This window comes from Pristis pectinata, chromosome 4, assembly GCF_009764475.1.
Source record: "Pristis pectinata isolate sPriPec2 chromosome 4, sPriPec2.1.pri, whole genome shotgun sequence".
Classification (NCBI taxonomy): domain Eukaryota; kingdom Metazoa; phylum Chordata; class Chondrichthyes; order Rhinopristiformes; family Pristidae; genus Pristis; species Pristis pectinata.
Genome location: NC_067408.1, coordinates 56,096,607 through 56,115,730, shown reverse-complemented (window position 1 = coordinate 56,115,730; position 19,124 = coordinate 56,096,607). Strand labels below are relative to the sequence as shown.

The 19,124-nt window shown below is 41.6% G+C and overlaps 1 long non-coding RNA gene across 1 annotated transcript; it reads right to left on the bottom strand.

Annotated features, from left to right (window-relative positions):
* Positions 1-3,654: 3,654 nt before the first annotated feature.
* Positions 3,655-19,122, bottom strand: LOC127569597 (uncharacterized). Its single transcript, XR_007956226.1, has 3 exons — positions 18,575-19,122; positions 7,079-7,159; positions 3,655-4,570 (listed from the first exon to the last, which is right to left on the bottom strand). It is a non-coding gene; the product is annotated as an uncharacterized LOC127569597 (long non-coding RNA).
* Between the last annotated feature and the right edge of the window lie 2 nt (positions 19,123-19,124).

The window sequence follows — 19,124 nt, the reverse complement described above, 5'->3', positions numbered from 1 at the left end:
TCCTTGAATCATCAAATCCTTCATTTATTCTGCTTGATAGAAAATATAAGACAAGCATATATTTAGCTGCAAAATTCAGGAAGGTGCTGAGGGAGTACTGTTTTTATCATATTTTAATGAGATGCTTTTGAGATTGCGCTTATATCACAGCTTTAGTCTGCCAGCCATTGGAAGGACACGGGACTTGAGAAAGAACTGACATTGTGAAAGATTCTCTGTAACTTTGTGTCATGATGTTACTATTCTCAAAACACCTGAATGTACTGCTGAATTACAGTAACACCTGAATTACAATTAGTTATTGTAAATGCAAGATCAATGTGTTTACCATTCTATGTCAACTTTTCAGTTTCTCCCAAAGATGGTCAGGACTGTGGTGTATAAATCATCCATTTTACCCTCCTTCTACAACTCTGCCTTGCATCCTGACTGACTGTGTTCAAAGAATCAATTTCCCCCCACCGCCCAACAAAAATACTATTCTGGCCCAATTCTGTCCACCAAAGCACACAGATTAATGTAGATTTTAGTATAAAACATGACTAAAGTCATGCAGGCTGCAATATATAGGGAACTCTGATATTTAAATGAATTTATCAACCATTCCTGGACCGAAGGGGAGTGGGAAAATTAAATTGGTTGTTAAGGCCATTGCAGTCATATAATCTGCCAACCCTCTCCGAAAAGGCCCCAATGATGAATGAGCAGCTGTCATCATGCCAGATGTGCAGTAATCACAATATATAGAATCGCAAATGTTGATTATGTGAAACAAAAATGGAATGCTGGAAATTCTCAGCATATCAGACAGCATCTATGGAGAGACAAAGAGAATTCATGAAGTCTTGGACCTGAAACATTAACTCTGTTTTTCTCTCCATAGATGTTGCCTGACCTGCTGAGTATCTATCTCCAGAAGTCTCTGCTTTTAATGGAGGATTAGGAGAGGTTGGGGGGGGGGGGGAGGGGGGGGTGGTGGTGGATGGTGAGAGAGAATGAACTTGCAGTTTCTCGCATTATTTTATCATTTACTACACATTGGCAACATTGGCAGATCTGGCAAAGTGGACAAAGGGAGGTGAAGAACAGTAAAAAAAATTACATAGAAATTATATTTCATATTAGCTTTTGTTTTTATGACATCATAAAATCCTAATCACAGTAACCCTGCTTCCATATTTTCTCCCAACAACCAATGTAATCTGGAATACTGATGAAACTAAACTACAGAATAGGCAGGGCATGGTGGTGTAGTGCTCAAGCATCACTACACTATACCCTACATATACACTATACATAAACACTATATAGTGTATACTGGTTTACACTACCTCCCAATCTGGCAGCAGCTCAGTATCTCTGTGCTTCTCCAATTACAACCTCTTCCACAAGATGTATTTGCCTTGTTCCTCTATTATGACAATGCCTTCTGCCGCCTGGCCTCTAATTTGTAGAATTCTTTCCCTAAATCTCTTCATGTCTCTCTCCTTTCAGATAATCCTGACAACCCAATCCTTTCGTAACCTTTTGATCACCAATTCCAATAGCTATTTAACATGGCTCAGTATCAAATTTTGCCTGATCTGTGAAATATCATTGAGTATCACTATGTTAAAGGCATTATATGAATGCAAGATGTGGTAATGGTATTGCATTTATAATCTGAGTATGCATGTTCTAATCTAATTATAAGAATCCCGAGTTTATCTCTGCATATCTGGAAACTGATATCCAGTTATGACAAAGGATAGTAGATGTAAATGGGCTGAGGTAATAGTGGAGATGGGTAATGTGATAAACAGACATAGGTATATTTTTTGATGGGATGGGCAAAGCATTAGTTCAACTCCAGGCCACACAGAATGCAAAGGTTCTGAATAACTCAGTTTGATCAGAGAATTTTCCATAAGGGCAAGCAGAAGTGAATCATAGTCAGGTACATCTGACATCTTTCTTTCCAAATCCAAGGTCATAGAGGATAAAAGTGGCAACTCAACTGGGATCATCAAGCCCAGCACAAGATAAAAAAAAATTAATCTCTGCCTTCCTATTTTAAGGTGTATATCTGCTATCCCTTTTACCCTGCAAGGGACCTTGCTGGTCTTTTAAACATGACCTCACAGTGGTCACTGTGATGCTATTCCTCTCTAACATCCTAAGGTTGCCCAGAAATGACAAGATTGTCTTTTTGGCATTGAGCCAAACTCACCTCTTCAATGTTGTTTCCTTAGCACGTTGAAAAATTTTGCTTGGAGACTGAACCTTCCCAACTCTCAAATCAGTTAGAAGTGAACTAAGCAAACTTGCTGCTTCAGTTGACTTGATGCACAGCTTGTTCCCCTCAAACATAAAAGCCATACAATGGTCTTCTTCTTGATATCTGGTGCTTCTCACCACTGATTTTTATATTCACACCAGTGATAAGGTAACATCCTGGTGTACTTCATGGCTGCTTACACTGGGGCAACACAGACTGAAAACTATGAGATTGTGATATCATCTCTACAGAATAATACTGTCACGTGACTGGCAGGAGGAGGTAATTAAAGGGAATTTTATATTTGGAAAAATATAAGTCAATTGGTAAAGTCATTGTAAATCCAATAGGATTAGTTCTTCATGAGGTATCAATGGATGATTGCAACAACAATTGCATTTAAAGGGTGTGATCATAAAATAATGAACTGAAGAACCCATTGGGACACAGTCCCAAATGCTTGGTAAGTGTTAAGAAGGTTTAATGGAGAAAAATCTAGAGAGGGAATATCAGAGGATGTGATCAAGGCAGTTAACCAGCAACATTTGGGCACAGAATATGCAAGAGCAAGGGAAGTGGTCCCTGAGTTCACCATTGCCATTTGATGGATTTCTAGGGAAGGGAGAAAGGTCTCAATGATAGTTGAATAGCAAAATGATTTAAAATTGGAAGGGATGCTAGATGCACCCGACTAACATGGTGCAAAGGGGTTCAAATCAAAAGTAAGAGTATACTAAAAACTCAGCAGATCAGGCAGCATCTGTAGAGAGAGAAAAATTAATTTAAGGTGAGAGATTGATGACCTTTCATCAGAACCAACTACAAACTGAAAAGGCTGGTTATCTGTACTTGTTGAATGTCAAGTCCTGTAATATAGTGCAAACAAGATAAGAGTGGCAGAGATTTCAATGAGCTAAGCAATGACCAAGCTCAGAGACAGGAGGCTGGCTTGATTACCAAATCTGGAAATGAAGCGTGCATGCACAAGCTCTAAAGTACCAGACAGGCTGAAATTGGGCCAGAAAAAAAATTAGGCAACAGAGGTGGAAGCAGATGGAATAGCTCAGTTCACGGATGAAGAAGCTGCAAGTCAAACTGTTGCAAATTGTTGGGGAATCCAGGGTAAGTAAATGGTCTCAGGATGAGAAAACACTGGGCAGTTAACCAATGTTGCTAAAGGATCCTGAGAGCTTTCAATAAGATAAATAAAGAGAATGGGCAAGGACACGGCAAATGGAATATTATATGGCAAGTGTGAAGTTATCCAACTCGGTGTAAAGAATAGGAGAGCAGATTTTTTTTAAATGATGAAAAATTGGAATATGCTGATGTTCAGAGGAAGCTGGGTTTCCTTGTACTTAAATCACTTATAGTTAACATGCAGGTAAAACAAGCAATTAGGAAGGCAAATGGTACGTTGGCTTTTATTGCAGAAGGATTTGAGTACAGGAATTAATACCAGGGCCCTACATAACAGTCCTGAGACAGCACTGGGGGGGGGCATTCTGCACAGGTTTGGTCTCCTTATTTGAGGAAACAGAGCGAGTGCAACAAATGTTCATCAGATTGATTCCTGGAATGAGAGGGATTATCCCACGAGGAAGGATTAAACAGACCGAGCCTATACTTTGGAGATTAGGTGATTTCAGTCAAATACTAAAAACTCTTTTGGGGCTTGACAGTTTTCCCTGGCTGGGGTGTCTTGGACCAAAGACTGGAGTCTCAAAATAAGAAGCTGGCCATTAAAGGCTGAGGTGACAAGAGATGTCTTCACCCAGAAAATAGTGAGTCTTTAGAATTCTATACTCGCAGAGGGCTGTAGAGACTAGATTACTGACCATATTCAAGACAGAGATTGATAGATTTTCAAATAAAAAGGGGAATAAAGGGATATAGAATTTAGTGCAGGAAAGTGGTGCTGAGGTCAAAGATTAGTGCTGATTTTAATTAACAGTGAAGCAAGAGCAAGGAGCCAAATGGCCACTCATGTTTTCCTTTGTTCTTACAACAGCACCTCTGACACAAATCATCTGATGTCCCAAAACATGATACATGCATAAGATGTGATAAGACCAAAGAAAAGTGTCACCATTTGTTCAGTCCAACCTCGAGGTTAGTACTTTGTGGATTTAAAGCCCTTTCCAGGAACACGAGTATAGCATCTGGGCTGACATTTGTGTTAAGTCTTAAACATGTGGTTCATTGTCACAGATGAGATGTTATCCCGAGAGTTCAGACTTGATATCCCATGGTACTATTCAAAGGATAGAAGAAACATTCTCCTGACGTCATGGCCAATGTTTCTCTCTCAACCTACACAACAGAAAAAGCAGAACATTTTGTTACGTATTCCATTAATCTTCTGGAGAATTTGCAATGCACATATTGGTCACCACATCTGCCTCCATTTTAATAACCACAGTTCATAAAATCTCCGACTGTAAAGTGCTTCAGGATTGACAAGTTCTTTAATAAACATTTGTTTTCCACTTAATCAGGTTTCATCAATGACTGACTTTTTTAACTCAGCTTTGTTACATTTGCAGATTTTTCTGTCTACAAATTTCTCTGCAAGAGAAAATTTAAAAAAAAATTAAGTTTAGAAAATCAAAATGTTTCAGTGCTCAGCAGAGGTTTTAAAAGGAAGACCACACAATGTAGATGTATAAAAAGCATTTATTGATACTGTCTTCTAGAATGGCCCAAAATACAAGGGACCCTCATATCAATCCTAAGGCTTCCAATAAACATCCATAATATGCAAGGAAAAAAATGCTCTCTCCATTTGACTGTTAGATGATGCAAATTTCAAAAGATAGGGGCATAGTGAAGTTCTTGATTAGCAGCCCTTCTGGCCAATCAGAGAGATCAGGAACCTAATCTTATATTCCACACCTCTGGGAACATGGAAAACATGAGAAAGACTCAAATGAGGGCTCAGAGATTTGATTACAAAGAGATAATAATAAGTTTGAGTCAGCCAGCACCAGCAGAAAAGGTGTTGTGAGGGGATAGTTACCAAAGAGACAGGATAAATAATCTTTGTATAGTATGAAGACCCATTGATGTCCAAAACAGTAGCATCTTCATTATTGCAATATCTTTGACATGATTGTTCACTGATTGAATTGAGGCAGGAGCTTGGACAAAATATTGAAACTCATATCTACAAGCAGATGCATCATTAACTTGGTCAGTAGTGAAGAGGCTTCTTATGCATTCATGAGTTTCATTGTTTCATTTGCAGAGCTTTACTGAATGGAGGTGATTTGCTCAGCAATTTCAGAGGATGTTAAGAGAAAAACCACATTGCTTCGAGGGTCTGGAGTCACATAGACTGTAAAAGGATAATTGATTTCTTTTCCTAAGGTGCATGTGAACTAGATGGGTTTTATGACATAGCAGGAGTTTCACAATATCATTACTGATACTAACCCTTTACTTCCAGATTTATATAATTAAATTTAAAATCAACCAGCAGCCATGTCTCACAATCATCAGTCCAGACCTTTGGATTGTTTGTCAAGTAATTAATTTACAAACCAGAAGATATAATTTTAGTTATGCCTTCAGAGACAACAACATTATTTAAAATGTACGACCAAGGAGGATGAACTTTACAGGCATTCCTCTCCAACCTCCAAAGGAGGTTTCTGTGAAGGATCATATACAGGACAATTTGCCAAGCTTCTTGGTCTTCTGCTTTGGATCTCTTTGAATAGGCTTTACCTTGTGTATGTACCTCCCATGATAGAAAGAAGTCGTCTTATCTGGACTACTCCAGTCTCATACCCATGTAGTTAATTCTTCAAAGTTGGAAAAAGAAGCGTCTTAACAAACCAATCAGTAGGAAAGCTGGGGCAAGAACAATGAACGTTGGGCTTTGTCATCAGAGACATCCACTGCCCAAAAATGAATTAAACAAACCCAGAAGGATACCACTATCTCAAAGAACAAATTCCAACAGAGAGAGAGGAAGGAAGGGCATTAATTTCAGAAGTTGGATTGCCAGTCCCAGTCATAAGGGCATCACGTGGAGGTAATTAAATGAGATGATATTTAAAGTCAGCAAGTAGAGACACAGGTTACCAGCATATAAAGTGGATTAACTCAATTCCAGGTGTCAAGAGGAATGGATAAAGCCTCTATTGAAGGAGGTTCATTATCCTGACAGCACAACAACTAACACCATTGCCCAGGGGAAAGGAGGTAAGCAATCCTTTTAACTAACCAATAGGAATAATAAGGTGGTATTAGTTGTGGGAAAATTGCTCACTGCAATCACAAACACTAACATATTCAATCAACTGGCATTCTAACACTATTAACTTGACAGCTCTCAAGTGAATATGATTCTAAATTAATCCATTAGAAAATTAAGTCAATCTCAGACACCAACCTCAGTGATAAATTGATAATCAGCACGGCTCAGCACAGGCTTTGTCATATAATTGATGTGTTTTTATAAACTTCCTAATTCATTTCTTAGTTAACCACAGCCAATTACTAACATTCCTAATGTTTATATTTAAATATGACCAAATATAATTCTGCAGTTAATATACAACTCACTGTCTTTCATTTTATTTGACAATAATAGGGTTGATTCAATCACCACGCAGCCTGTACATATTTTAATTATGGATTGGGAAGATAAAGACTAAATAAAACTGAACCAACGGATGATACACATTTCAGCAATGGCATCTCTCATTCAGCAGTTAACCCCACACTGTTTCCAAAAAGGCTGAAGTGGTTAAGGATTTGTCTGATCCTTTGTAACTATTTCATGGGGTATCTAACACATTGCTGTTAAATTACCTTTCTTGGTCATTTCCGTGACCTGCACGTTTATAAAGACACTCACATCATGATTTGTCCAATTTCAAACTTGCTGGAATTCTGCAATAAACAAAATATATCCTTGTTAACTTAACCAAGGAACATAAGCTTCATACTATTTCAAACCAACTAACAGCCAATGTTAAACATAAAATGACAATTTCCATTGGAAGATCAATTTCTCATGCTCTTTAAATGAAAAGTTAGCCCCCAATCATGCTAGCAGTGGGGATTACGCTGTAATAGATGCCACCAGTAACCAATAGATCTCCAGTAACATCTATTACGCTGTAATAGATGTTACTGGAGATCACACCATGCTCGGAAATGCAGTAAATAGATATCACACCTTCAGGCAAAAGGTACTTAAAACTAATATATCTATCTACAGATTGAGAAATACAAGGAAGCAGACACACATAGTATGTTCCTGAATGTACACTGCATAATCCACTCAATGTTAAAACATACCACTTAAAATGTAATTCACACATTTTGATAAACAGTTCCAGCCTTGTGTAATAATTTGCAGATATATGCAAACTATTGTTATAATTAAGGCTTTGGTGGTAAGGTATTGTAACTTGTGAGGTAGGCTGTTAATGTCTTGGTATTGCTTTGTGCCTGTGGATTACTAATTTTATCATTTGTACTGTTGAATTGTACGTGCGCACTGATGTCTTGCTGTCACAAAACTTACCTCCAACTCCACCATATCATCTGGCCATGTTATTAGTTTCCTCAATAAGCTGCTGAGCCAAATAGAACAGTGGTGTCCCAAGAATTGATCAGTGCTAAGTTAGTCCATCTCTGCTCTGTCAAGAACAAGGCCTACCAGAATGTTCTTGGCTAGAGAAAAGGGAGAAAGTGACCACAGTTCCAATTCCTGATTGCTAGCACATCACACTAACTAGAATGTAAACATGAATGAATGAATGATAAGAGGATGTTGGTTAAGGGGCAAATACTGGCCAGAACACAGATATCTATAGTTTTGTGAGGCATCACTTAAGCATCTCTTTCAAAAAGGCATTACCTCAGCGAAGTCTCAGGAATAGTGCTTGAGCCTACAGAGTCAATATCAGTCATTTTATTATCAGCTTATTGGCAAGGTAGTTATTGGCAATACAAAGCATGTCCTGTGCTAGCGTTAACATCTTGCACATGGGAGGATAATGAGATTAATGGAGGCTGTTTATAGAAACTGGAACAACAGCACAGAACAGAATCCAGTCTTTTACAGCAAATTGCCCTGAGAATGCACTGGTGAAATCTGTCCATTCTAGCTACAGCTTCATGGGATTAATCATGAATCTTTAGAGCACGAAAACATCCCGTCTAATGAAAGGTCACTGATATGAAACATTAACTCATTTTCTCTGTACACAGATGCTGTCTGGCCTGCTGAGTGCTTCTTGCACTTCCTTAAAATATCCATGTTAATTGGATAAAGTTTCTTTCCCTCAAGTCTGTACAAGTTTTTTGACCTTCGTGGAATCTCTGTTAGACAACATTTACCATTCCCTTTATACACTGTGATAGGGTATGGCAAAAGTACCCCCCAACTAGAAAAAAGTGATATAATATTAATACGTATGCAATGAAGAACCATTAACGTCAATCTGTTCATCTGTGTTTCCAATGAAATGTTAACACCATCAACTTATTCAAAGTTGCTTCAAAAATATCCCATCCACCCGATAACTGACACATGGGAGCAAGACACGTGTGGTTTAAGAAATACAATTTTAATGATCTTTGTTCCAATATTTCAAAGGGTTTTGAATGGAAGACACTATATGGTTACATCACTGAAAGACAAGGTACAAATCTAGTCTGAGGCTCTGTATAGTCCACAGGAAGCCAGTGACTGTTTCAATTTTTAAGATGAAGAGCGGTGCAAAATGGCCTTTGCGGCTCAGAAATTTCAAGAATACTTTGTGTTCACTCCAATTATACTGCTTTACCAAGTAAAGTTCATTTACCTGTTTAATAGTAATTAAATTTGCAACACTCAGTTCAAGCTTTGATCCAGTAGTGCACAGTGGCATTCTACTGTGGCAAGGATCCTCTTTTTCAACCACTGGACCCATGACATAAGAGGTACAGGTCAGTTTACTGTGGACCCCAGGTCCGTTCAGAAGTGACAAAAAACATTGCAATTAGATGGTCTGTGAAAATGCAAAAAGCTTAATGGCAAACTATCAGAACTATTATCACCATCTCTCAAAGCCATTAACCACGCAATTCTTCCCAAACTTTTCCCCATTATTTCACCACTCTCTCTTATTTCATATTGAATACTTTTGTGAATTATTTTGTGAAGGTAAACATTGTCTGGCGAAATGTTGATTTATAGAGAGTAGGATAGACCAAGTTCATTCTATTATGTGCACCAACTCATTCTGTTAAGAGTACAGCATTAATTGTCCTACTATGTACTGCCACGCATACTGTATATATAATCCCATAAAGATTGTACAGTACACATAGATATGTATTCGTTGTTGAGTAGGCATTATCACCATTGCTAGTTATGGCTCAGCTGATATGCTTTCACCCCTGAATCAGAAGATTCTGAATTTGAACTTCTATCTGTTGCCCTGAGAGAAGTACCATCTTTCAAGTAGATATTAATCTAAGGCTCCATTTGTTTACTTAGTTGGATGCAATAGATTCTATGTCACTACTCTGAAGAAGCAGATGAATTATCCCCTATGTTCTATCCAGGATTTATTCCTTATTCCCTACTCAACAAAGGAAAAAATAAACAACATACACTATCCATAAGACATCGCTGAGCACAAGCTGCAGTGTTTCCTGCATCAAAATATTTAGACATTAGATAAGCAAACCATTGGCTGCAAACTATTCTGGAACATTCTGAAAGGGAATGGAAGGTCACTTTATGAAGAAAAAAGACTGGAATTTAAAAAGTACTATGTACATTGTTTACAAAATTCAGTGCTTTTGCCCGCACTATTTGCAACCAACTCGCCCAAAGACATTTGTAGTACAAGTCAGGTCAGCTGCCACATTTAGCAGGGTGCTATCACTTCAGTAAGATCACCCATTGGAGATGCTCAGTCCAGGTAGATAACAATGCAGCTACTCATGCATAGAGACTGATGGCGTTCATTGCAGCAAGAGCCACTCCCCTCCTCTTTCCCCACTTAATAATCCCACTTTTTTTTTTAAAAGCACTTGCAGGTGAGTAGTAAATTGAATTTTTACTGACCATCTTTTCTAGCCTCTTTAGGAGTTGATAAAGAGGACAGGAAGTGGTGTGTCTAGAGCTTGCCTTGACCTCAAGATCTCTGAATTAACCATTACTCCCAGACACAGGCATATTTGGTGGCCTTTCCTCCTGCAAATGCAGCAAGACAGAGAACGACAGAAGGGTACAGAAAACTAGATAAGCTGTTGCACAGAAGACCAAGTTAAATGCTGTATCCTTCAAGAGAACCAAACAGGAGGCAAATGCAATTCAGCACAGACATCATCTGTTAAATGCCAACTTCAATGACTGAGCCCAGCATAAACCACTTCACTACTATGCACAAAGATCATCAACATCCATGTGCTGGGCTTTTCTCAGGCTGAAAATAGAATGTGCAACAGATCCTCAGTTTACCAAACACATGCATAAGGGGAAGTCACAGTTTTCTACTCCAGGGGTGACAACACGTCATCTTCTTATGCCAGAATGGCAGACAGAACAAGCATGCAAGTTTTGCAAGGATTGCTGCCTGTAATGTACATTGTTGGACAATATTACATGTGTGAAGTGAACATGGAGATGTACTGCAAACAAAAATGAATTCACCCTGTCTATGTCCAAATGGTACATGACGATCTTTTTAGGCCATCCTTCAAGATTGAGGATGACTTGCTTTCACTCCAGACCTGTGGAATATGAGGTGACAGATGGAGGCTAAAGTGGGACCCACAGACTCTGCCAAAGATGGGGCAGGTGTCCCTGCCAGGACAGGTGGGTAGGTTGGGAGTTCTTTCTACTTTTTACACTGGACTTCCGTGTGCTCCTGATGAACAATTGAGGTTTTCAGTGCCATTCTGAATGCTCTTCTCCACTTTGAGTGATCATAGACCAGGGATTCCCAGGAGCTGGGGGAAGTGTTGCACCTTTTCATGAAGATTTTGAGAACATTATTCAATCTTTTCCTTCATCCACCTGGCAATCTCTTGTCACCGAGCTCAGGATGGAATGTCTGCTCCCAGAATCTGCCTTCATGCACGAGAATGGCCTAATGAGCCAACCATGTATAATTAGGGCCACAATGCTGATGAACTTGGTCTGGGAGAAGATTTAACAGTCGATTCATTTATCCTGCCTGTGCATTTGAAGAAGTTGGAGACACAAGAGACTGCAGATGTTGGAATCTGGAGCAACAGATAAAGGGCCTTGATCCAAAATATCAATTGTCCATTTCCCTCCATAGATGCTGCTTGACCCACCAAGTTCCTCTAGCAGTCTGTTTATTGCAGTTGAAGAATTTTGCACAGACACCTTTGGTGTCATCTCTCCGGTACTGTAAAGGGTGGCATCTGTAAAGTAGTCCAAGTCTTAAGAGCATCCAGGAAGGCAGAGACCACTGCTGTCCAGTAGACCAAGAAATTTGTGCTGAATTGTGTCCCATCAAATATTGAAGGCAATGGGGAATTTCATCATCGATGTCTGCCTTTACCAGAATGGCACTCTGAGGTATGAGAAGAATCATGACACAAGAGTCATAGAGCCATATAGCACAGAATCAGGCTCTTCAGCCCACCATATTACACCAGCCACCAATGACCTGTCTGCACTAATACCATTTACTAGCACTTGCTCCATGGCCTTCTAAGCCATGGCAACTCTAGTGCTCATCTCAATACTGAAAGGTTGTGAGAGTGCCCACTTCCACCATCCACTGAGGCAGCACATTATAGATTCCAACCATCCACTGGATGAAAAATCCTTCAGATCCCTTCTAAACTGCATGCCCCTTAAAAGTTGTGGACTTTTATTGGCAGGGGGCAGTGTTCTACAGAGGACCTTCGATTTGCATATGTTAGGTGCAAGACCCATCCTGTCATATCCTGTCGATGATGACTCAGAGCTCAGCCTCAAAATGCTTGCATTATGCAAAAACAATGACAGAAACTCTGCTACAAGACAATCAAAGTTGTGACAGCAAGACAGAACCACAAGGATAGTACTTCTTAGACAGCACTTCACCAACAACCTGTTGATTCCCAACCAACCAGAGATACTAAACACCCACAGCACTCACATGGTCCTGAAGTCCACCATAATTTGCACCTGTGAAAATACTCTTGGCTTCTCTACCTGAAAACACCAGGACTGGTTTGATGAGAACGTAAGGCAATCCTACAATGGAAACTCCAGCATGCCTCACAGGATAAGAAACAGTTTTACAAGCAGCTTAAGGCTGAGCTCCAAAACACAAGAACCTGTGAAAATAAAAAAAAACTTGCAGATACTGGAAATCTGAAATAAAAACAAAATGCTGAAAACTAAGCAATTTAGACAGCATCAATGGAAAGAAAAACAGTTAATGTTTCAGGTCCAGGATCCTCCATTACAAAATAACAGAAGTTGTGTTTAATGAGTGAAAAGGTCCAGAAACTCACTGATAAATATATGTGCAGATTCTTCAACACCATCAAAGCCAAAACACCCAAGATCCCACCCCACTGGGAGCAAAGAATGATTGTGAATTTATCAAGGAGAGAGAGGAACCCACTGGAAGGAATACTTTGTAAAGAAACTCCCCAAATGTTGTTCTGTCTTTGGGTGAATGACCTTGACTACATCCTACACCAAACCAGAGAGTCCAGCTTCATCACTAACCCTAAATGACATCATTAAAAAGGCAGTACAACTGCAAAACACAAAACTTCATAGTCATCACCATCTTCAAGGAAGATTGTGGTAACTACAGCTGGATCTCCCTGTTATGTGCCACAGAGAAAGCAAATTATGTTCTCCCAAGGTGCAAAGAACTGTTCTCTGAATTATGGCATGGCTTCTACCCATTTGGAGGCACAATGGAGTTGATGCACAATGGAGTTGATGCACAATGAAGATCATGTCCAAGAGAAATGCAGATATTAGTACAAACACTATACATGGCCTTTTCAGACCTTGCAAAAGCCTTTGACTCCCTCCATTGACAGGGACTGTGGAGCATCATCTTCAAATCTGGCTGTCTCCTCACCTTGTATTTGCTTGATGGATCTCTGACAGAAGCAATCTGACAGCAGACTGACATTAAGCAAAGCTGCATCATTGCTGAATCAACTTTGCACTGGAGTGGAGCTGATGTAAAAGGCTAATGGCTCTGGAATGGAGGTGATGTAGGTTGAACAGCTTCCTGAGGTTACCCCAACATCAGCAGCATGTGACCATACCGAGCACATCGCGACTGCCACTGCCTGGTATGCTGGCAGAAATATGACACATTCATTCTGTGTTAGTATCCTTTTCATGTGTATCAGAGCCTCCTTTACAAACAAAAGGGTGGTTCCTGGGTGACCATTAGTTGCAAAGTTGGCAACTCTTCTACAGAGTTCAAATGCATTTAACAAATGCCTGTGAAATGAGAGAACAGACTGTTGGCCTGCTCATGCAATGCTTCCATTGACTGAACCACCACATAGGAGTGTATGATACACAAACCTGCAGTCATGAGGCCATGTGCCTTACCTCTGGTTTGGTCAGAAGCAACTGCAGAGCCAGAAAAAGGATGAAGGAAAAGTGGAAGCAATTTAGACAGCTCCTTTCAAGTTGGTATTTAACAGCCCAGGTAATCAGACTGTAATCAGAGCCTGCACAAGGGTAGTGAGACATCTGGTGGCTTGTGCTGGCACTGGACTGGAAGCTGAGACATTGGCCATCTGATACTGCTTGCTACTTGATTCTGCCAAGTGTTGACATAAAACCACTACCATTTCCATGTTTACTTCCAGGCACCATGCAATGGTGTGTGCAAAGGTTGCAGCTGGACTCCCCCAGATCCCCAACATTGCATACAGGCTTTCTGATAGCCTTGCCAATAAAGCAGGCTTTTCATTACTTCTACAGAGTGATAAATGACCTTTTATTGGCACTGCTTCTCTCTCATTGATGCTGCCTGACCTGATCAGCATTTTGTTTTACATTTCCAGCATCTAAGATATTTGGCTTTTTCCTTTTCCAAAGGGCTGCTCCATCAAACTCTCAAAGTACACTGAACCTATACAACTCTCTTACCACTTGAACTCCTAAGCTATCCTTTAAAGTACTGAAAAGCATGCATCTGAATTGTTGATTGCAAGTGTCAAATGGAGTGAGTGTCACCTCAGTCATTGACTCCTTCCTCTTTCATTACCTGTTCCATTTACAGTTTTAACCAATCCAAAACAAAAAGGCATAACACTATAGCTCTGCCGAATGGGATGGAGGGGAATGCATGAAGTGCATGCTTATGCCATTTGAAAAGATTGTGAACTGAAGGAGAAGTGGGCTTTGAGAAGTTTGACAAAACCATAATGGTTTTAGCCCCATTATTTTGTAAACCCCTTCTCTTCCACAGGATTAAAACGTCAGTGGTGCCTGCCCTCAACATTTGTTATTGCTGCTAGCAGTTATGCATTCCCTTCTCAAGCAAGCCTCAATACAATAGTGAGGTTTGCATTTTGCATCGATTTACATAGAACATAGAACAATTACAGCACAATTCAGGCCCTTCAGCCCACAAAGCTGTGCCGAACATGTCTCTACCCTAGGAATTACTAGGCTTACCCATAGCCCTCTATTTTACTCAGCTCCATGTACCTACCTAACAGTCTCTTGAAAGACCCTAACGTATCAGCCTCCACCACCGTTTCCGGCAGCCTATTCCACGCACTCACCACTCTCTGAGTAAAAAACTTACCCCTGACATCTCCTCTATACCTACTCCCCAGCACCTTAAACCTATGTCCTCTTGTGGCCACCAATTCAGCCCTGGGGAAAGGCGTCTGACTATCTACCCTATCAATATCTCTCATCACCTTATACACCTCAATCAGGTCCCCACTCATCCTCCATCTCTCCAAGGAGAAAAGGCCGAGTTCCCTCAACCTGCTTGCGTAAGGCATGCTCCGCATTCCAGGCAGCAGCATCCTTGTAAATCTCCTCCGCACCCTCCCTATGGCTTCCACATCTTTCCTGTAGTGAGGCGACCAGAACTGAGCACAATTCTCCAAGTGGGGTCTAACCAGGGACCTATATAGCTGCAATAATACCTCACGGCTCCTAAATTCAATTCCCTGATTGATGAAGAACAATACACCATATGCCTTCTTAACTACAGAGTCAACCTGCGCAGCCGCTTTGAGCGTCCTATGAACTCGGACCTCAAGATCCCTCTGATCCTCCACACTGCCAAGAGTCCTACCATTAAGATTATATTCCACCAACATATTTGATCTACCAAAATGAACCACTTCACACTTATCTGGGTTGAACTGCATCTGCCACTTCTCGGCCCAACTCTGCATCCTATCTATGTCCCTCTGTAACCTCTAACAGCCCTCTATACTGTCCACAACACCCCCAACCTTCGTGTCATCCGTAAACTTACTAACCCACCCCTCCACTTCCTCATCCAGGTCATTTATAGAAATCACAAATAGTAAGGGTCCCAGTACACATCCCTGAGGTACATCACTGGTCACCGACTTCCACGCAGAATACAACCCTTCAACAACCACTCTTTGCCTTCTGTGGGCCAGCCAGTTCTGGATCCACACTGCAATGTCCCCTTGGATCCCATGTCTCCTCACCTTCTCCATAAGCTTCGCATGGGGTACCTTATCAAACGCCTTGCTGAAATCCATATACCTACATCTACTGCTCTCCCTTCATCAATGTGCTTAGTCACATCCTCAAAAAATTCAATCAGGCTCATAAGGCAGGACCTGCCCTTAACAAAGCCATGCTGACTATCCCTAATCATATTATACCTCTCCAAATGTTCATAACTTCTGCTCCTCAGGATCTTCTCCATCAGCTTACCAACCACTGAAGTAAGACTCACCGGTCTATAATTTCCTGGGCTATCCCTACTCCCCCTCTTGAATAAGGGAACAACATCTGCAACCCTCCAATCTTCCGGAACCTCTCCCGTCTCCATGGACGACAAAAAGATCATCGTCAGAGGCTCTGCAATCTCCTCCCTCGCCTCCCACAGCAACCTGGGGTACATCTCATCCGGTCCCGGCGACTTATCTAACTGAATGCTTTCCAAAAGTTTCAGCACCACCTCTTTTCTAATATCTACAAGCTCAAGCTTTTCAGGCAGCTGCAAGTCCCCACTACAATCCCCCAGATCTTTTTCCTTGGTGAATACTGACATAAAGTCTTTATTAAGTACCTCCACTATTTCTTCCGGATCCATACACACTTTCCCACTGCTGCACTTGATAGGCCCTATTCTTTTGCATGTTATCCTCTTGCTCTTCACATACTTGTAGAACGTCTTGGGGTTTTCCTTAATCCTGCCCGCCAAGGCCTTCTCATGCCCTTCCTGGCTCTCCTAATCTCTTTTTTACATTCCTTTCTTTTAGCCTTGTACTCTTCCAGATCTCTAACATTACCTAGCTCTCTGTACCTTTTGTATGCTTTTCTTTTCCTTTTGACTAGATTTATTATAGCCATCGTACACCGCGGTTCCTGTATCCTGTCATGACTCCCCTGTCTCATCGGAACATGTCTATGCAGAGCTCCACACAAATATGCCCTGAATATTTGCCACATATCTTCCGTACTTTTCCCAGAGAACATCTGTTCCCAATTTAATCTTCCAATTTCCTGCCTGAGAGCCTCAGAATTCCCTTTACTCCAAGTAAACACCTTTCTAGCCTGTCTATTCCTATCCCTCTCCAGTGCTAAAGTAAAGGAGATAGAATTATGATCACTATCACCAAAATGTTCACCCACTGAGATATCTGACACCTGACCAGGTTCATTACCCAATACCAAATCAAGCACAGCATCTCCTCTTGTAGGTCTATCTACATACTGTGTCAAGAACCCTTCCTGAACACACCTAACAAACTCCACCCCATCTAAACCCCTCACTGTCTGGAGATGCCAATCGATGTTTGGGAAATTAAAATCCCCCATCACAACAACTCTGTTATTCTCACACCTTTCTAGGATCTGCTTCCCTATCTGCTCCTCAATAACCCTGTCACTATTGATGGCCTATAAAAAACACCCAGCAAAGTTATTGACCCCTTCCTGTTCCTAACCTCCAACCACAGAGACTCCGTAGACAATCCCTCCGTGATGTCCACCTTTTCCGCAGCCATGACACTATCTCTGTTCAACAGTGCCACTCCCCCACCTCTCTTGCCTCCCCACCACCACCACCCCCCCCCGTCCTTCCTGAAACATCTAAAACCCAGCACTTGAATCAACCATTCCAGCCCTGGAGCCATCCAAGTCTCCGTAATGGCCACCACATCTAGCTCCAAGTATCGATCCAAGCTCTAAGCCCATCCGCCTTGTTCACAATACTCCTTGCGTTAAAATAGACAAATCTCAAGCCTGTCTGAACACGTCCCTTCTATCACCTGCCTATGGTACTTACTCCTAGCCTCCTCTATTTGAGAGCCAAACACCTCTTCCCCAGTCTCTCCAGTACGGATCCCACCCCCCAACAATTCTAGTTTAAACTCTCCCCAGTAGCCTTAGCAAACCTCCCCGCCAGTATGTTGGTCCCCCTGGGATTCAAGTGCAACCCGTCCTCTGAACAGGTCGTACCTGCCCCAAAGGAGGCCCCAATGATCCAGAAATCTGAATCCCTGCTCCTTACTCCAATCCCTCAACCACGCATTTAACCTCCTCCTCATTCTGTTCCTATACCCACTGTTGCTTAGCACAGGCAGTAATCCGGAAATTACTACCTTTGAGGTCCTGCTTCTCAACTTCCTTCCTAATTCTCTATGGTCTCTTTTCAGGACCTCATTCCTTTCCCTACCTAATATGATAGTGATCATATTTGATCACTAGCCAACACTGTGTGGAAGATGTGAGATGTGGTTGCAATACTCAGACAGTGATTAAGTATATGAATATCAGATCCAATTCTTAATAAGATATTGATGACAGTTGATTGTCAGATTTGCAATCCAAATTGGCAAACTGCATCATTGCTGCAATCAACTTTGTACTGACGCATCCATACTAATCCCATTTACTAGCACTTCTACGCTTTGGTTATTCAGGTGCTCCTCTAAATATATCTCAAATATTTAAGAAGTATCTGCCCCCTCCCCCAAGTGTGTTCAAGATTCCAGCCATCCTTTATATAAAAAAAAGTTCTGAGCTCCCCACTAACCCCCCTACCCTGTATCCTAAACCTTTACCTTCTGGTTCAGTTTCTTATTATCTACTCTATCTATGCCCCTCATAATGTTGTTTACCTCAGTCAGTCTCTTCCGCTCCGAGGAGAACAAACCCTCCCTCTCCAGTCTCGCTGTTTAACTGAACCGCTCCATCCCAGACAACGTCCTGGTGCATCCCCTCGGCATCCGCTCCAGCGCTATCACATCTTTTCCTACAGAACTGCACGCCGACCTCCAGTTGCCCGAGTGGAGAGATGGGCCACTTTAAGGCGAACCCGGCGACCTTGACACCCTATGAGAGGTCACCTCTGCTGAAGGGGACCCAGGTCCTTGGGTCTGACCATCCACCTCCAGAGCTGCCTTCCTCCTGTGCTTGCTCGGGGTGTGCCCGGGCGGACTGCTGGCCGACGGAGGGAGAAGATCGCTCTCCACCCGCGGCTCCTCCTCCACCAAGGCTTTCAGGTACAGCAATCGGGAGCTGGGAAGTCCATTTCCTTCTGTGCATCTTCCACCGCGGACTGACGGTGAACGCCCTCAAACCCTGCGGCCACAGTCCGCCTCCTACCGTCGCTGTGCTCAGGTTGCCTGGGACCGAGGCCACAGTGAGTTACCGTCACTGGGAACTGCG